This window comes from Lutra lutra, chromosome 6, assembly GCF_902655055.1.
Source record: "Lutra lutra chromosome 6, mLutLut1.2, whole genome shotgun sequence".
Lineage (NCBI taxonomy): Eukaryota > Metazoa > Chordata > Mammalia > Carnivora > Mustelidae > Lutra > Lutra lutra.
Window position 1 is genome coordinate 117,478,550 of NC_062283.1, and position 16,251 is coordinate 117,494,800.

The 16,251-nt window shown below is 33.4% G+C and overlaps 1 non-coding gene across 1 annotated transcript; it reads right to left on the reverse strand.

Annotated features, from left to right (window-relative positions):
• Nucleotides 1-260: 260 nt before the first annotated feature.
• Nucleotides 261-404, reverse strand: LOC125103346 (U4 spliceosomal RNA). The gene has a single exon (XR_007128360.1). It is a non-coding gene; the product is annotated as a U4 spliceosomal RNA (small nuclear RNA).
• Between the last annotated feature and the right edge of the window lie 15,847 nt (nt 405-16,251).

Sequence of the window (16,251 nt, forward strand, 5' to 3'; positions counted from 1 at the left end):
TACATAAAGAACTCTGTTTCAACTCCAGTGATTTTTGAAAGTAACCAATTTGGCTTCTAACTAGATATACGACCTTGGGAAAATAATTCAAACTCTCAGATACTCGTTTCTTTCATATGTAAACTGCTAGAATTGAAATATATGTTTCTTAAGGCCCAATCAATTTCAACATTCTGCTGGAAGCAGATGTTTTCTTGACTTAAAACTGTTACAGCATTGAAGGAAAGATGTGCAGTTATGGTAGACTGATTAGAGTATGACCAGTTTGGTAGGGACACATAAAATTTGAAACAGAATATACAAGCATTACAACTAGTTTCTGGACATTGGAAACCCTATTTAATTAGCAATAATTGCGCCTCGGATAAATCTCATTGGCTACGATATTGCCACTGCTTAAAGCTTGGAAACCCTATTTAATATATTAGTTAATATATGCTGTTTTCCTTTAGTGGACAAAAATCAAGAAAATCTATAGGCTTATCAATTCACCTTTCTAAAAAGCAAGTAAAATATGTTTTTATCTTTGATCATTTTATTATTTCCTTTTGCTACTTAGCATGATCAGAAAGGATAGAATAGTGTCAAAGTCTGAAAGATTGTAACTTAATGTAAGTCAATTCTGACAGTTAATACATATATATATTTCTCTGTATTGAAATAATTTTACTGTTCACATGCTTATTTATCATTCTCTGCCATATACACATACGTAAATTATTCTTGTTACTGGGTCTTGCACCGCTCCATCTAATGCTTGTGATTCACTCTACTATTTCTACAGTTAAGAGGAGCTATGTTTTAAATGGCATAAATATTTCATTCAACACTATTAGACAACATATAGCCAGTAATTACTGGTAAATTTTTAAAAGCATGTTTGAGAATTTATAGGTTATATATATTATAGACTATATATCTGTGTGTATGTATGTGTGTGAGTGTATATATAATATATACAATGGTAAGGTGCTATATATATATATTCATTAAAAAATATGTAGCCTACCTGATGACAACATTTATCAGTTTACTAGGAAGAAGGTTGCAAGGTACCATGTGGAAACACTTCCCTACAGGGCAATGGCAATGCAATGACAGTCAGGAACCATTGTCCTGCCTTTCCCTCAACTCCATGTCATACTCTCAGTGCTGTCCACTATGAACAGACGAGCTGGTTTCCCATTTCCATCTTAGCTTTGGTGATTAGCCAATTCTCTCTCAGCTCTAGCAATGTGTCTGAATCTGTTAAACTACTTCTAATCACATGCTCTCCTGTGTGCATTCATTGAAAATTCTGTGATTGCCACTCAAAACAATAACATAAACAAAATTACCTTCCTAATTTGATGGTTTAGAACTCAAACACAAAATATAATTGACCACAGTATTTTTTTCAAGCTAACTTAGAGGAATTTAGTTTATCTTTAAAGTCCAAATACCTCAAAAATCTTTAAACTGCAACAATATCTCTACCTCTCATATTTGTGCATGTTTAAGAATTTCTTCAAACTCTTAAGTTGTTTAATAAGAACTACAAATAAATTGAACATGCAAAAACACACAGTTACACATATGAATATGTGAATAAATTATGGAATAAGTCAATTAACAATTAGATATATGTTGGGCTTTTTCATTCTACTGTTTTTGACTCTCTTTGATTTCTTTTTATATAATATAGCTTATATGATTTCTTCAGAATCTCAGTTTACCGATCTCATCTGCTATATCTAATATTCTAACTAATCCATAAATTGTTTTATATCAATGATTATTTTATGTTTGGAACTTCAATACACATCCTATTCAATTCAACATAGGTGTATGTGTTTATATTTGTTTTCTGTTCTTTAGATTTATTTTTTTGTTTTATTTTCTTATATATTTTCAATCACTTAAATATATTTTATGTTATCTTACAGATAATTATCTCTTAGTCTTAGAGTTTTAATGGTCTTATTTGGTTAATTTTCTATCCCTCCTTATGGAGAATTGTTTCTTTATGCAGTTGTACATTCTTATTGTTGAATTCATTCTCAGTGGGAGATTATATTTTATGAGATTCCAATATATTCCTAAAATAAGGAGATATCTCTAGAGACATCTCTAGAGAATAGTTTTGCCCTTGTTTTTGTCCCAGGGGTTTACTTGTTTTTGTAATATTATTTCATGTCCTAGATTCCAGCACCATGTAGACTGTGGAAAGTCTTCGTGCCTGATGTTGGCATGAAATTCATATTAGTGGAAGTGTTTTCCTTATTCACAACTCCATATAGAGTCAAGGTTTCCTACACCAGAAAACAGATTATAGCTCTTCTTTGTTTGTATAGCTCTGTGACTTCAGCTGAACTGTGGACTTCGTGAAGTGACAACTCCAATTTCTAGCTTCTAAAGAGTTTATCAGTATACAATATTTCTCTGGAATTTCCAGAGCACTAATTCACCCAATAATTGCTCAGTAACTGCCCTCTGTTAAGAACTGTGAAAGATTAGAGATTTTATCCTACTTTCACACTTTTAAGGCATCCCACCACAATTTCATATATGCTGGCAAAAACATAAGATTCATGGATCAGAGGTAAAGGATAGTCTACTGTTCACAACAATAGCGATAAACAGAGTATCAGAATTTTCTTGTGCTAAATTACCACCCCTCAAATCCCACGAGAAAATGTGGAGGTCCAAGTGAAATCTGAACACTCTGAACACATCGTAGGTATATGACAGGAGAGAGACCTTATGAATCCTGAATCTTTTATAATGAGCAATTAGCATACCTGACTTTTTCTCAAAAGTTTTTCTCAAAACTCTTTCTTCCAAGGTAAATCAGCTCTTTCCTACAGAGGGAATCATGATCTCTGTCTTCCAAGACTGTTTGCCATACAACTATCCTTCAAAATATAGGGAAAAAAATGAATGTGAGAAATCCATAGGGAATGTTTTCCAACACTTTATTTCTAGACCCTAGAAATCTATGATTTTTTTTTTTATGGTTCTACACATTCAATCATTTTATGGTTAAATTTTAACCAGAATTTCTACATGTTTGAAATGAGAAGAGAGTAGTCCATCTTATTTTATTGCTGCATATGTTACCTAATTACTTCTCTCTTTCAAAAATGATATTTTGGCTAGAAAAACAATTTTAGGCTCAAAATTATTTTCCTGATTATCTCTATTTTATTCTGTTCTCTACTGCCATTTTTTACAAATAACAAGAAAAGAAATCTGTGATTTTAATGTTCTTATTTTATAAGTAAACTGCTTTTTTTTGTTTATCCCTTTGGTACATTTTAAGATTATCTCCGATGGTAGACAGTATCTACATCTGTACTCCAATGTTCTTAAATGTTCTAGTTACATCAATGTTCTAGTTGCAACTAGATGTAACAATACATCTAGTTGCAACTAGAACATTGACAACTAAAATGTTAAAATTGTCCTTAGAGTGTCTCATTTCATTTTAGATCTCTCTGTAGATTCTAATAAAACCAAATTATCAATCATCGCACTTTTATGTGTTCTAGACACATTATATAAATCAACTTCATTAGTTAATCACTTGGTAAAGAAACCACTTTATGCCAGTATACTCCACAGATACTAATAAAACTTTTGAGGAACTGAGCACAGTTCAATTCCCAAGTCTCTCTATTTAACATCAGTTATTCCCTGATATCATTCTTGTAGTTTGGGTCACTATCATCAAAAGAACTCTAATTCTATCTTAGAGGCAGACTTACTATTTTCATAATTGTGATCATTACAGAGTATTTATGCTATCATAAGTAATGTGCTGGGTACTGTTGGACTTAAGGCACAATGACTGCTTCTTAGAAATAAAATTCTGATCCTACTATCTTAATTGGACTCTAGCCAAGTGTGTGTACATATGTGTGTATTAGACATTTTAATAAAATATATAAATGTAAATTTACTATATTTATAAACATGTTAAGTTTAAGAAACTTAAGATCTTCATGAAGATGTCATGAGAATGTATTCTGAATTTTATTCTTAATTTTCTAAAGTTTCTAAAAAGGCTCTATTCCAGACCTGCCTATACCCTCTAAATATGACTATGAGTAGTGTTCAGTTTTAAAGAAAATATCATATTAATGGCATTTTGATACATTCTATTTTATGCCTTTTCCAGAAGAGAATTCCATAGCATTCTCTCACACTTAGTTGTAAAAGTTTCATAAATAATGGCTTACTCTAAACTGCTGTTGATAATAACTTTGTTTTTCATTTATCTAGATGACATTATTTACCCTAATGGGGAATTTTGCTTCCCCCACCCCAAGCATGAGCATTAAGCCAATTTCTCTTTCACCAGACTGGTTAAAATGGAATTCTCCTCAGTTAGGCGTATTACTTTAAGGCCTACTCTATTACTGTGACACTCACTGGATTCACCTATATATTTCCCTTGTGATCTTTCTTTCTTCATTTTTCTGAATATATTAATGATTGTTTTGCAGTAGTAAGCCTTGATTGCATAGGATACTGATCTCCTACTAATCCTCCAAGTTTAACATGGGAAACTATACAGGATTTTCCCTTGTTATAGTTTTCCTGATAGATCATACAAAATTGTTAGAGGTCTGTTCTTGTTGAACCCCCAAATAATAGTCAAAGTGTTTGGAGGTAGGAAATATATGGAAATCACCTTATTTCTCTAGTTATCATTATTATGAAACTCTTTTAAATTGTCTTTTTTACTTTCTATTTTCTCTAGATGCCATCTAATATTTCTTTTTCCTTTAAAGGAATTGCATTTTGATCAAAACAAGATGTAATATACATACAAGTGAATATACATTTCACAATGTAGAGTTAAATCTCTATTACTTGCAAGTAATACTCAATTCAATCATTATATACAAATTGAGTACAACTGTTAACCTTTCCCTTTAGAGCCAAATGATATTTTATTGTCTGATAGTAACACAGTTTATTCATTCACATACTGAATGATATCTTGAATGCTTCCACATTTTGGCAATTATGAATAAAGTTTTTATAAACATTTATATGCAGGTTTTGTATGGACATTTTTCAACTCATTTGGGTAAATATGAAGTTGCATAATTGCTCGGTAGTATGGTAAGAGTATGTTTAGTTTTATAAGAAACTGTCTTTGAAGGTGGTCGCAACATTTTATATCTCACCAACAATGAATGACTTTCTTTTGCCCACATTCTTATTAGCATTTGGTGTTGTCAAGATTTTAGATTGTAGTCATTCTAATAAATATGTAGTCCTCATTGTAATTTTAATATTTAACTCCCTAATGCCATATAATGTGAAACATCTTTTCATATGGTTATTTTTCATTTGTATGTCATCTTTGATGAGGTGTCTGTTCAGATATTTTCCCCACTTTTTAACTGGGTTGTTCACTTTCTTATTTATTGAGTTATAAATGTTCTTTGTATATAATGGATTGCACTTTTTTCAGATATGTCTTTTACAAGTATTTTCTCCCAGTCTGTGGCTTATTCTCCCATTCTCTTGACAGTGTCTTTGCAGAGCAGAAGATTTTTAATTTTAATGAAGTTCAACTTATCTTTAACCCACTGAGCCACCCAGATGCCCCCAAGTTCAACTTATCTTTTATTGCTTTGTGGATAGTCTCTTTGATGTTCCTTATAATCCACTGCCAAAATCCAAGATCATCTAGATTTTCTTCTATGTTATCTTCTAGGACTTTAATAATAGTTTTGCCTTTTATATTTTAATCTGTGATACATTTCAAGTTAATTTTTGTGAAAGGTGTAGTGTATCTTGATACCCTTTTCCCCTTATAGATGAAGACTTTATGTTTTAGCGTAGGTTTAAGTTTACATAAAAATTGAGAAGAAGTTACGAAGAGTTCCTAGTTACCCACTTCCTCTACCCATGCATAGCTTCTTCCAATACCAATATCCCCCTCAAGAGGGGCATATTTGTTGCAATAAAATTAATATTACAAATATTAATAATACTGACAAAATAATAATCATATCAAAATCATAATCATCCAAAGTTCATAATTCACATTAAGGTTCACTTTGTGTTGTACATTTATGGGTTTGAACAGATATATAATGATATGCATCCATCATTACAGTGTCTCACGAAGTATTTTCACTGCCCTAAAAATTCTCTGTGCTCTGATTATACATCCTTACCCTCTCCCCCGCCCTGCCCCACCCACCAACCCCTGGCAACTACTGATCTTTTTACTATTTCCATAGTTTTGCCCTTTCCAGAATGTCATATAGTTGGAATGAATGCTGGCAGGCCAGGTCTGAGGACCCAGAAGAGATCCTCCAGGAGCAGCTAAGAGTGTCCTTGGCCATACACAGGATGGAAAATCACGTGTGAACCAGCAGGAAGTGAAAGCAGAGTTTGATAAAGGTAGAGAGAGCAAGTAGATAACAGAAGCGGTAGTGTCCGGGAGACTCAGAAAAGAGAGGAGGAGTCCTGATTTTGTTCAGGGTCTGTTTTTTGTTTGTTTGTTTGTTTGTTTGTTTGTTTGTTTTGAGGACAGAGGTCTGGGGTACATGTCCTCTCAGGCATCCAGGAAATGGCTAGAACAAAGATGAAGACCCAGGTGTTATTCCTTGAAGCTAGGAGTTCTTGGCATCAAGATGACTGGCCCCAATGGTCTGGAATGCACATATGACAGCTTTGGCTCACATGATTCTTCCTTAGATGTCATTTACTCTAGGGAATCATTAAATCCTTGTTCCTTACAAGGAGAACATATGCTATTTGCATTACAAGTTCTTCGTACAGTTGGGTAGGTGTGCAGGTCCTAGCAAGAATAGAAGTTGGAAAAGAAGCAAAAGAAAGAAACAGATTTTTCTCTCATGGGGTCCCTTCAGTTTCCCTGCCTCAGAATCACTCAGTGTGTAGCCTTTTCAGATGGGCTTCTTTCTCCTAGTAGTATCCATTTATAGACTCGGTTTTTGCACAAAGATTTGCACAAAGATTTGCACAAAGCATATTTGTTTAAAAAACTATCCTTTCTCCATTGAATTGCCCTTGTTCTTTTGTTAAAGATCAGCTCACTATATGTGTAGGTCTATATTGGGCTCTATATAATGTTCCATTGAGTGACCTGTCTATTCTTACCCCATTGAACTTTATTTTATATTCTAGGAGGTCATTTCTATAAAGTATCATTTTTATTATCAATTTCTAGGTTAGTAATATTCTCACATCAATACATTCATGGAATGCATTTAATGTGCACATTTTGGATTTCTTCATCCAGAACTTAAATAAATGCATTGAGTAATTAAACCTTAAAATAAAATTTTATTGTACACATCTTTATTTTAGAGTTTAAGAATTGAGAATTGTGTGATTTGAAATAAGTCCAAATAACGACAATTACAGCTTAGTTTTAGTTCTATAAGATAAATATCATGTCATTAAGCTCATACAGTTTGCTTGTCTACTTAGAAAAGAACCAAGATAGATTCTTACCTTGTGGTTTCTTCTAAAATAAATTTCAGATAGATTAAATATAACAAATGAAACCAGAAAATAGCTTTTAAAAAGTGTAGGAAAATATATATCTAATCTCAAGTTGCAGAAGGTCTTACTATTTCAACAAAGGAAAAATTGATAGATTTGGGTATATAAAAATGTAATTATCCTAAAGTAAAGAGAAAAAGATATCATAAACAAATGGAAAGTGTTTGCCATATATGTAAATCAAAGCTTTAGATTCTTGTTCTATAAAAGTTCTAAGAAATCAATAAGCAAAAAATAAACACTCTATTAGAAAAATAAAAGGCAGATCTAAGCAAGGAAACTAAGAAGTACTAATGGCCAATAAACTTGTGGAAAAAGTGTTTAATCACACAGAAATGCACATTAAATCAATAATAAAATACCCTATTTTACTTTTCACATTGGATTTTTTATTTTAATACTAAATGTTGGCAGGAGTGCCTAGAAGCAACTTAATAAAAGGAGCTGATATTTACTGAGCATTCGCTTTGAGCCGGGAAATTTCACATATGTTTGGTAGGAGTGTACATCAGTACCAAAAGCCAAAAACCAAAACAAAAATCTTATACAATATTATTTAATTATCTATCTTATCACCTCATAGTGCTTTATAAAGTCAATAATTGCTTTTTTTTTTTAGATGTGCTTGCTGTTTTGGACCCTAGATTTATGGTTTCTTGATTAACACATGAACATTGTGTATTACATTTCACATATTAGTCATAAAGTTCATTAATTTAACTTTCACTTTGTTAAAATAACAACATGAAATTTAATTTCTACAAGGCTATTTGTTTAGTTCCTCTTTTAGAATAACAGAACAGGGGTGCCTGGGTGGCTCAGTGGGTTAAAGCCTCTGCCTTCAGCTTGGGTCATGATCCCAGGGTCCTGGGATCGAGCCCCGCATCGGGCTCTCTGCTCCTCGGAGGGCCTGCTTCCTCCTCTCTCTCTGCCTGCCCCCCTGCCTACTTGTGATATCTCCCTCTGTCAAATGAATAAATAAAATCTTTAAAAAAAATAGAATAACAGAACAATGAAGAGCTAATCATGTTTCTATATTTCCTTAATATTTACTACTGTAGTCAAATCACTTTTGTGCTGTCTAAATAATTATATATTTTTGCAATTTCCCAAACTTGTACAGAATCTTCCTACTTAAAGAAAATAGAGGACTATGATATAATCATATAATCAAAATGGGGACAAGGTTGTTTAAGAGAAAAATAGAAAGCTGTCACCTGAAACTTGCTAAATATTTTTCTAAAAGGAAGAAGAAAATGTGCAGCAAACAGAGAAGACACATTTATTGTAAATTCCTTAGGGGGCTTATATTTTCTGTCTTCAATGTGAAAGCATTGCTAATCAGCCCAATGTGGTTTTTAGGACAAAGGTCACTTCTATCTGAGACCTGAAATATGCCTAGGTCATGGTCAACAGTATATTCAAAACTTAAATCCTACGAGGAAGGGTTTTATCCTGCTGGGAACATTCTGGAACAGTGTTAAAATATGCTTCTATTAAGAAAAGCAAAGGAGCAGCACAATTATGACCAGGAATTATGTGTGTATATAACTGTTTTGCCTTCTTCCACAGAAAATTTGAGGGGGGTCCATTAATCATTCATCAAACTATTATTTATTGAGCATTGATGATGTATGCAGTACTGTTCTTGGTGCTTAGAAACGTCCTTGAAAACAAACAAAAATATGTCCTGTTGACTTCAAATTGTACCAAAACAATAAAGATTATTTAGCAAGTATATAGCATGTTAGAAAGTGATCAATAATGTGGAAACAAGAAAAAAGAGATAAGAAAGGATAAAGGATGGAGTGGGAGTGAAGGGAACTTGTCAATGTAAGTAAGATGGTCAGAAGTTGGGAAGGTGACAGATAAGCAAATGCTTAAAAAAGTAAGGGAGTTAACCATGGGATAGCTGGGAGAAGAACATTTCAGGAAGCAGGAACAGACACTGCAGAGGCCCTAAAGAAGAAGTATGCCAGGCATGCCTTAAGATCAGCATGGTAGACAGTGTGCCTGGAGTAGAATGAATGGAGAGGGGACTAGTAGGGAGTAAGATTAGAGAGGTAATGAGCATGGGAGGGTATAGCTCATGTTGGGTTTTGTAGGTTGCTCTAAAGGCTTTGTAAATTGCTCAATAAATGGAGAGTCAATGGAGAATGAATATATAATTTTATCTTCCAAGGCTGCTCACTACATAATACTTCTAAAACAAGGTTAGTCAGTGTGTTGCTCTAGGATGTGCAAAACTGTGAAACCCATGGAGAGCTGTTCCCCACTGATCAATTTCCCCCTCCTATAATTTCCTTATTTGGCAATATAGTACTGCCACATATTTTGTCATATGCTTGTATAAGTCAGAAACTTGAGTCATTTTTAAGCCCTCCATTTTGCTGGGAATATTACAACAAAGATACACACTCTGCTGGCTATAAGCATCCATGAAAGATTCTGACACAATATTGGAAATTTGAGTAAGGCCAGACTTAGGATGAAGCCAGTTATTTGTGAGGAAAACAGGGTACAGGGATGCAAAGTAACTGAAATTTGATGCCAGTGTTCAACAGCTTTCAAGTCTGACCTGAAGCCACATCAACCTTTAAACACTTTAGTTCCTACATTGTTTGTGAATTTTAGTTGGACCCATTACTAACATCAGACTCAATGGTAACAGATTGAAAACTTTCTCACTAAATTGGGAATTAGGCAAGTATGCTCACTTTCACCACTCTTATTCAGCAAAATTCCTAGCCAAAGGAATTAGGCAAGAAAAAGAAAAAAGACATCCAAATCAGAAAAAAAGATGTAAAATTATCCCTTTTTGCTGATGATATTATCTTATATAAGGAAAATTATTACTATTCCACCAAAAACAGTTAGAACTAGACAACAAATTCAGTAAAGTAGCAAGATACAAAATCAACATACAAAAATTAGTCTTGTTTCTGTACATAAACAACAAAATATCTAAGAAGAAATAAAGACAACAACCCATTTAAAACACCATCAAAAACAGTGAAATAGGAATAAATTAACCAAGAAAGTGAAAAATCTGTATAATGAAAACTACAAGACTGATGAAATAAATTGAAGAAGATACAAATAAATGGAACAATATTCTGTGTTCATGGGTCAGAAGAGTTAACATTGTCAAAATGTTTGTACTGCCCAAAGCCAGCTATGGATCCAATGCAATGAAACAGCAGAAAGGGAAATTACGGAATAATCCCATTTACAATTGCAAAACAATAGATACATAGGGATAAACCTAATCAAAGAAGTGAAAGACCTGTACTCTGAAAACTACAAAATACTGCTGAAAGAAATTGAAGATGACGCAAAGAAATGGAAAGACATTCCATGCTCATGGACTGGAAGAACAAATGTTAAAATCTCTTTACCACCCAAAGCAATCTACACATTTAGTGTAATGCTTATCAAAATACCAACAGCATTTTTCACAGAGCTAGAACAAACAATCCTAAAATCTCTATGGAACCACAAAATACCTGAATAGCCACAGCAACCTTGAAAAAGAAAAGAAAGCTGAAGGCATCACAATTCCAGACTTCAATTTATATTATAAAGCTGCAGTGATCAAAACAGTATTGTGCAGACATTAAAAAAAAAATAGGCATATAGCTCAATGGAGCAAAATAGAAAATCCACAAATAAATCCACAACTATATGGCAGTTAATCTTCAACAGAGCAGGAAAGAATATCCATTGGGAAAAAGACAGTCTCTTCAGCAAATGGTGTTGGAAAAACTGGATAACAATATGAAAAAGCATTAAATTGGACCACTTTCTTATACCATACACAAAAACAAATTCAAAATGAATTAAACACTTAAACCATAAGAATCCTAGGGGAGAACACAAAGAGTAACAACTTGACATTGGCCATAGCAACTTTTTTCTAGATATGTGTCTAGAGGCAAAGGAAACAGAAGCAAAAATAAACTATTAGGACTTCATCAAAATAAAATCTTCTGCACAGGGAAGGAAACAATCAACAAAACTAAGAGGCAACCTAGAGAATGGGAGAAGATATTTGCAAATGATATATCTGATAAAGGGTTAATATCCAAAATATATAAAGAACTTATGATACTCAACATTCCAAAAATGGCAATCCAATTTTAAAAATGGGCAGAAGACATGAATAGATATTTTTTTCCAAAGACAGACAGATGGCTAACAGAAACTTGAGAAGATGCTCAGCATCACTCATCATCAGGGAAATGAGAATGAAAACTATAATGAGGTATCACCTCACACCTGTCAGAATGGCTAAAATCAACAGCACAGAAATAACAGATGTTGGCAAGTATGCAGAGAAAGGGGAACCCTCTTCACTACTGGTGGGAATGGGAACTGGTGTGGCCACTCCAGAAAACAATATGGAGGTTGCTCAAAAAGTTAAAAATAGAACTACCCTAGGATCCAACAATTGTATTACTAGGTATTTACCCAAAGGATACAAAAATACTAATTCAACTAAGCAGCCTGATGCTTATAGGAGCATTATCTACAATAGGCAAATTATGGAAATGGACTAAATGTCCATGGACTGATGAATGAATAAAGAAGAAGAATATGAAATATTACTCAACCATAAAAAAAGAATGAAATCCTGCCATTTGTAATAATATGGATGGAGCTAGAGTGTATTATGGTAAGTGAAATAAGTCAGTCAGAGAAAAACATATACCATATGATTTCACACATATGTGAAATGTAAGAAACAAAACAAAGGAGCAAAGGGGAAAAAAGAGAAAGAGAGAGAGAGAGAGGCCAACCAAAACAGATTCTTAACTACAGAAAACAAACTGATGGTTACTGGAGGGGAGTGGGTGGAAGATGGGTAAAATAGGTGATGGGGATTAAGGAGCACACTTGTGATGGGCACCGGGTGTTGTATGGAAATGTTAAGTCATTATGTTGTATACCTGAAACTAATATTATACTGTATGCTAACTAACTGGAATGTAAAACAAACAAACACTTTAAAAATTACAGTCATTTTTCACAAAAACAGGAAAAAAAATCCTAAAATCCATACAGAACCACAAATACCCTGAATAACTGAAACAACCTTGAAAAAGAACATAGATAAGAACATCACACTTCCTGATTTCAAACTATATTACAAAGTTATAGTAACCAAATAGTATAGTATTGGCATAAAAACAGACACATATACCAATGGAATAGAATCAAGAGCCCAGCAATAAACCGATGCATATATATATATTTAACTAATTTATAACAAGGGAGCCAAGAATGCTCAATGAGGAAAGGATCAGTTCCTCAATAAATGGTGTTTATTTAAAACTGGATATTCACATGCAAAAGAATGTCATTAGGATTCTATTTTACACCACTCACATAAATTAACTCTAAAGGGATTAAAGACTTAAAAAGTAAGATCTGACACTGTAAAATTCTAGGAGAAATCATGAGAAAAAGTTCTTTGTCATCACCATTGGCAGTTATTTTGGGGGATCTGACACCAAAAGTGCAAGTTAAAAAACAGCAACAAAACACTCACGTACACATACACACAAAGTCAACAAATTAGATTACCAAAAAGCTATGCATAGAAAAAAAAAAACTATTAGCAATGTAAAGGCAACCTACAGAATGCGAAAAAAAATTTTTAAAACATGTGTGATAAAATTTTATTACCCCAAATACATAGGGAATTAATATAACTCAAGCAAAAAACAAATATCCAATGTAAAAATATACAGAGGATTTGAATAGATATTTTCTCAAAAGAGGAATACATAGGCCAACAAGTACATGAAAGGTTCTAAAGATCACTAATCATCAAAACCATAATAAGATACCACCTCATGCTGTTAGAACAGTTATCATCAAAAAGCAAGTGGTAATAAATATTGGTGAAGATGTGGAGAAAATGGAACATTTGTGCCCTGTTGGTGGGAATGGAAATTGGTGCAACCACTATGGAAAATAGTATAGAGGTTCTCAAAAAATTAAAAATATAACTACCATATGATCCATTACTACTACTATGTATGTTTATGTCCAAAAGAGACAAGATCACCATTAAAGAGATACGTGCATCGTGTTCATTGCAGCATTATTTACAAAAGCTAAAACATGGAAACCAAAATGTCCATCAACAGATGAACGGATTAAGAAAATATGATATGTATGTATAAATAAGTTATAAAAAGGAAAGAAATCCAGTCATTTACAAGAACATGGATGGACCCTGAGGGCATTACGCTGAATGAAATAAGCCAGATAGAAAAAGAGAAATAATGTATGAAATCACCTATGTGTGGAATCTAAATATATCAAACTCAGAGAAACAAAGCATGAAGTGGTAGTTTAGCTGGGTCTGTAGGTTGCGGAAAATGAGGTGATGTTGATCACAGGGTACAAAGTTTCAGTTACAAGATAGATAAGTTCTGACGATCTAAAACACAGCATGATGACTATAGTTAACAATACTGTATTATAGACTTGAAAATTGCTGTGATAGTAGAGCTTTAATGTTCTCACTATAACAACAATAACAAAATGGTAATTATGTGAGATGAAGGAGGTGTTAACTAACCTTATTGTGGTAAACATTTCATAATATACATGTATATCAAATTATCACCCTGTAAACCTTAAACTTGTATAATGTTATATGTTAATTTTATCTCCATAAGCCTGGAAAAAACCCTGAAGCTTCTCAGAGAGTTCTTAGTAATAAGTCAACACACATACTGTTTACACAGAAAAACAAAAACAAGAAACTTTATTAATCTCTAACAGTCCAAGAGATTAGGAAATAAGAATAGAATTATTTACCCCTGCCCCCCCACACAACACACAAAATCAACTCTGCAATGTATCCAGTGACAGAGATATCTTACTTACTGTACATATTCTGGGAAGATGCACGTCATACTTGAAAGGAAACAGGAAATGGTTTGCCAAATTCCCTTTAATACGGGAAGCGTCAAATTGTCATTTTAAGTCCTGAAAACTACAAAGAAATGGTAGCTAATTTTAATATCATGTTTCCAAACACCAGTTATTTTTCTTCTTAACATATTAACTCACCTAATCCTTAACACAGCATCACGAGTTAGGCATGTTTTTTATTATTGGGCTACCAAGACACAGAGAATAATTCACCGGAGATCATGCAAGATTCACACAGAGTTCCTGCTTCAACTGTATTGTGTATTGTTTGTCATCATCATGGTTCATCCTGCTTCTTCTCATATCATAATCTAGCCTGAAACAATTATATCATTCTGTTTAAGCTGTTTCTCATCAGCTTAAACAGAATGATATAGTATTGCAATGCAATGACAGCTGCATTGTCATCGCAGTTTGCTATATTTTAAATGAAATTTTGATGAGAGAAATGCATTTATAAGGAACGGAACACAAGTTTTCATAGTAAAGAAAAATTTCAAGTTTGCCAGATTAGCGCTTCAACTTTTGATGCATTCAAAAGTAATTTGCAGAAAAGTCTTCTTAATACAAAATTAAGTACAAGGACAAAGAGGAGCCTCACAGAGTAGGTCTAATAATGACTGTTTACCATCTGGCTATCCTATCAAAAGAGTAACACTGAAAAACAGCAAGGAAAATAATTAATGTTTTTGTTTCAGCCAAAAGACTGAGCACCTGAGAAACCAAAGAAAAGGAATCAGTGAGTGATAGGAAAATTCCAACAGTCTATGTGTATCATTGGTATGAATTTTTGACTGTATAAAGCAGTAATATTCTCTCATCTCCATACGCACTGTCTCCCTACAAGAGTGCCTATTAGTGACTGAAAATACCTGAAGAATAGACTGAAAATGATGAGTGATGCTGTATTGCCAGCTCTTGGTGCAGCCTAAAGTCAATAGCAAGCAGATATGTTTTATTTGTGCCTTGCCAGCACCTCCTAACTAAAGGAAATAATAGCACGTTTCAGATTACAACTCTCTATTTATCTCTTAAACCGCCCTGTCTCAATTTTGATGTTGTGATTATATCATAGCATAGTATCTACCTTAAGTACATGGTTCCTGGCATTACTTGGAGAAACAGAAATGACTGTATAATTATTTGGTGTAGAAGACAAAAGCCCTCAAGGGAATTTTATGAAGGAATTTAAAGTTAAAGATGTGGAGAAATAGAATTATCTCATCATAAAGAAGTTAGTTAAATTGTGGTTAAAGAGCAATGCAGAACAGTTACATTAGCACAGAAAAAAAAGTTAGTGAAATCACTACACAAAAACTGGCAGAGCAGGTAGAGAGCTGATAAGCAGCGGGGCCAATCAAACAGCTTCCTTTCGCTCCTGCTCCGGTGTGTGGGTCCAGGGGCTCTATCTCAGAGGCTGAGGCTGCTCTGCTGCCACATTGAATTCAGCAGCTAGATAGAGTTTCGTACCAAGTAAGTGCATGTGTGTGTAAAAGGGAAATACGAATGGTGACTTTGTAGTAGTATATGATTCTAAATTATACCCTAGTTTATTTTTTAATCATATAAAAGTTTTGATATTTGGAAAAGACAGCAAAAGTAGCAAATCTAGTTTTCCTTAAACCAACTGCATAGAAATGCCGCAGATTTTTGAGGGAGAAACAAAGAGTCTGTAGCTAAATAACTTGATTTATTGGCATAAAAGCTGTTCATTTGATTCCAGAATATAAATTAAAGTTCTGGGGACAGTGGTGATAACTTGAA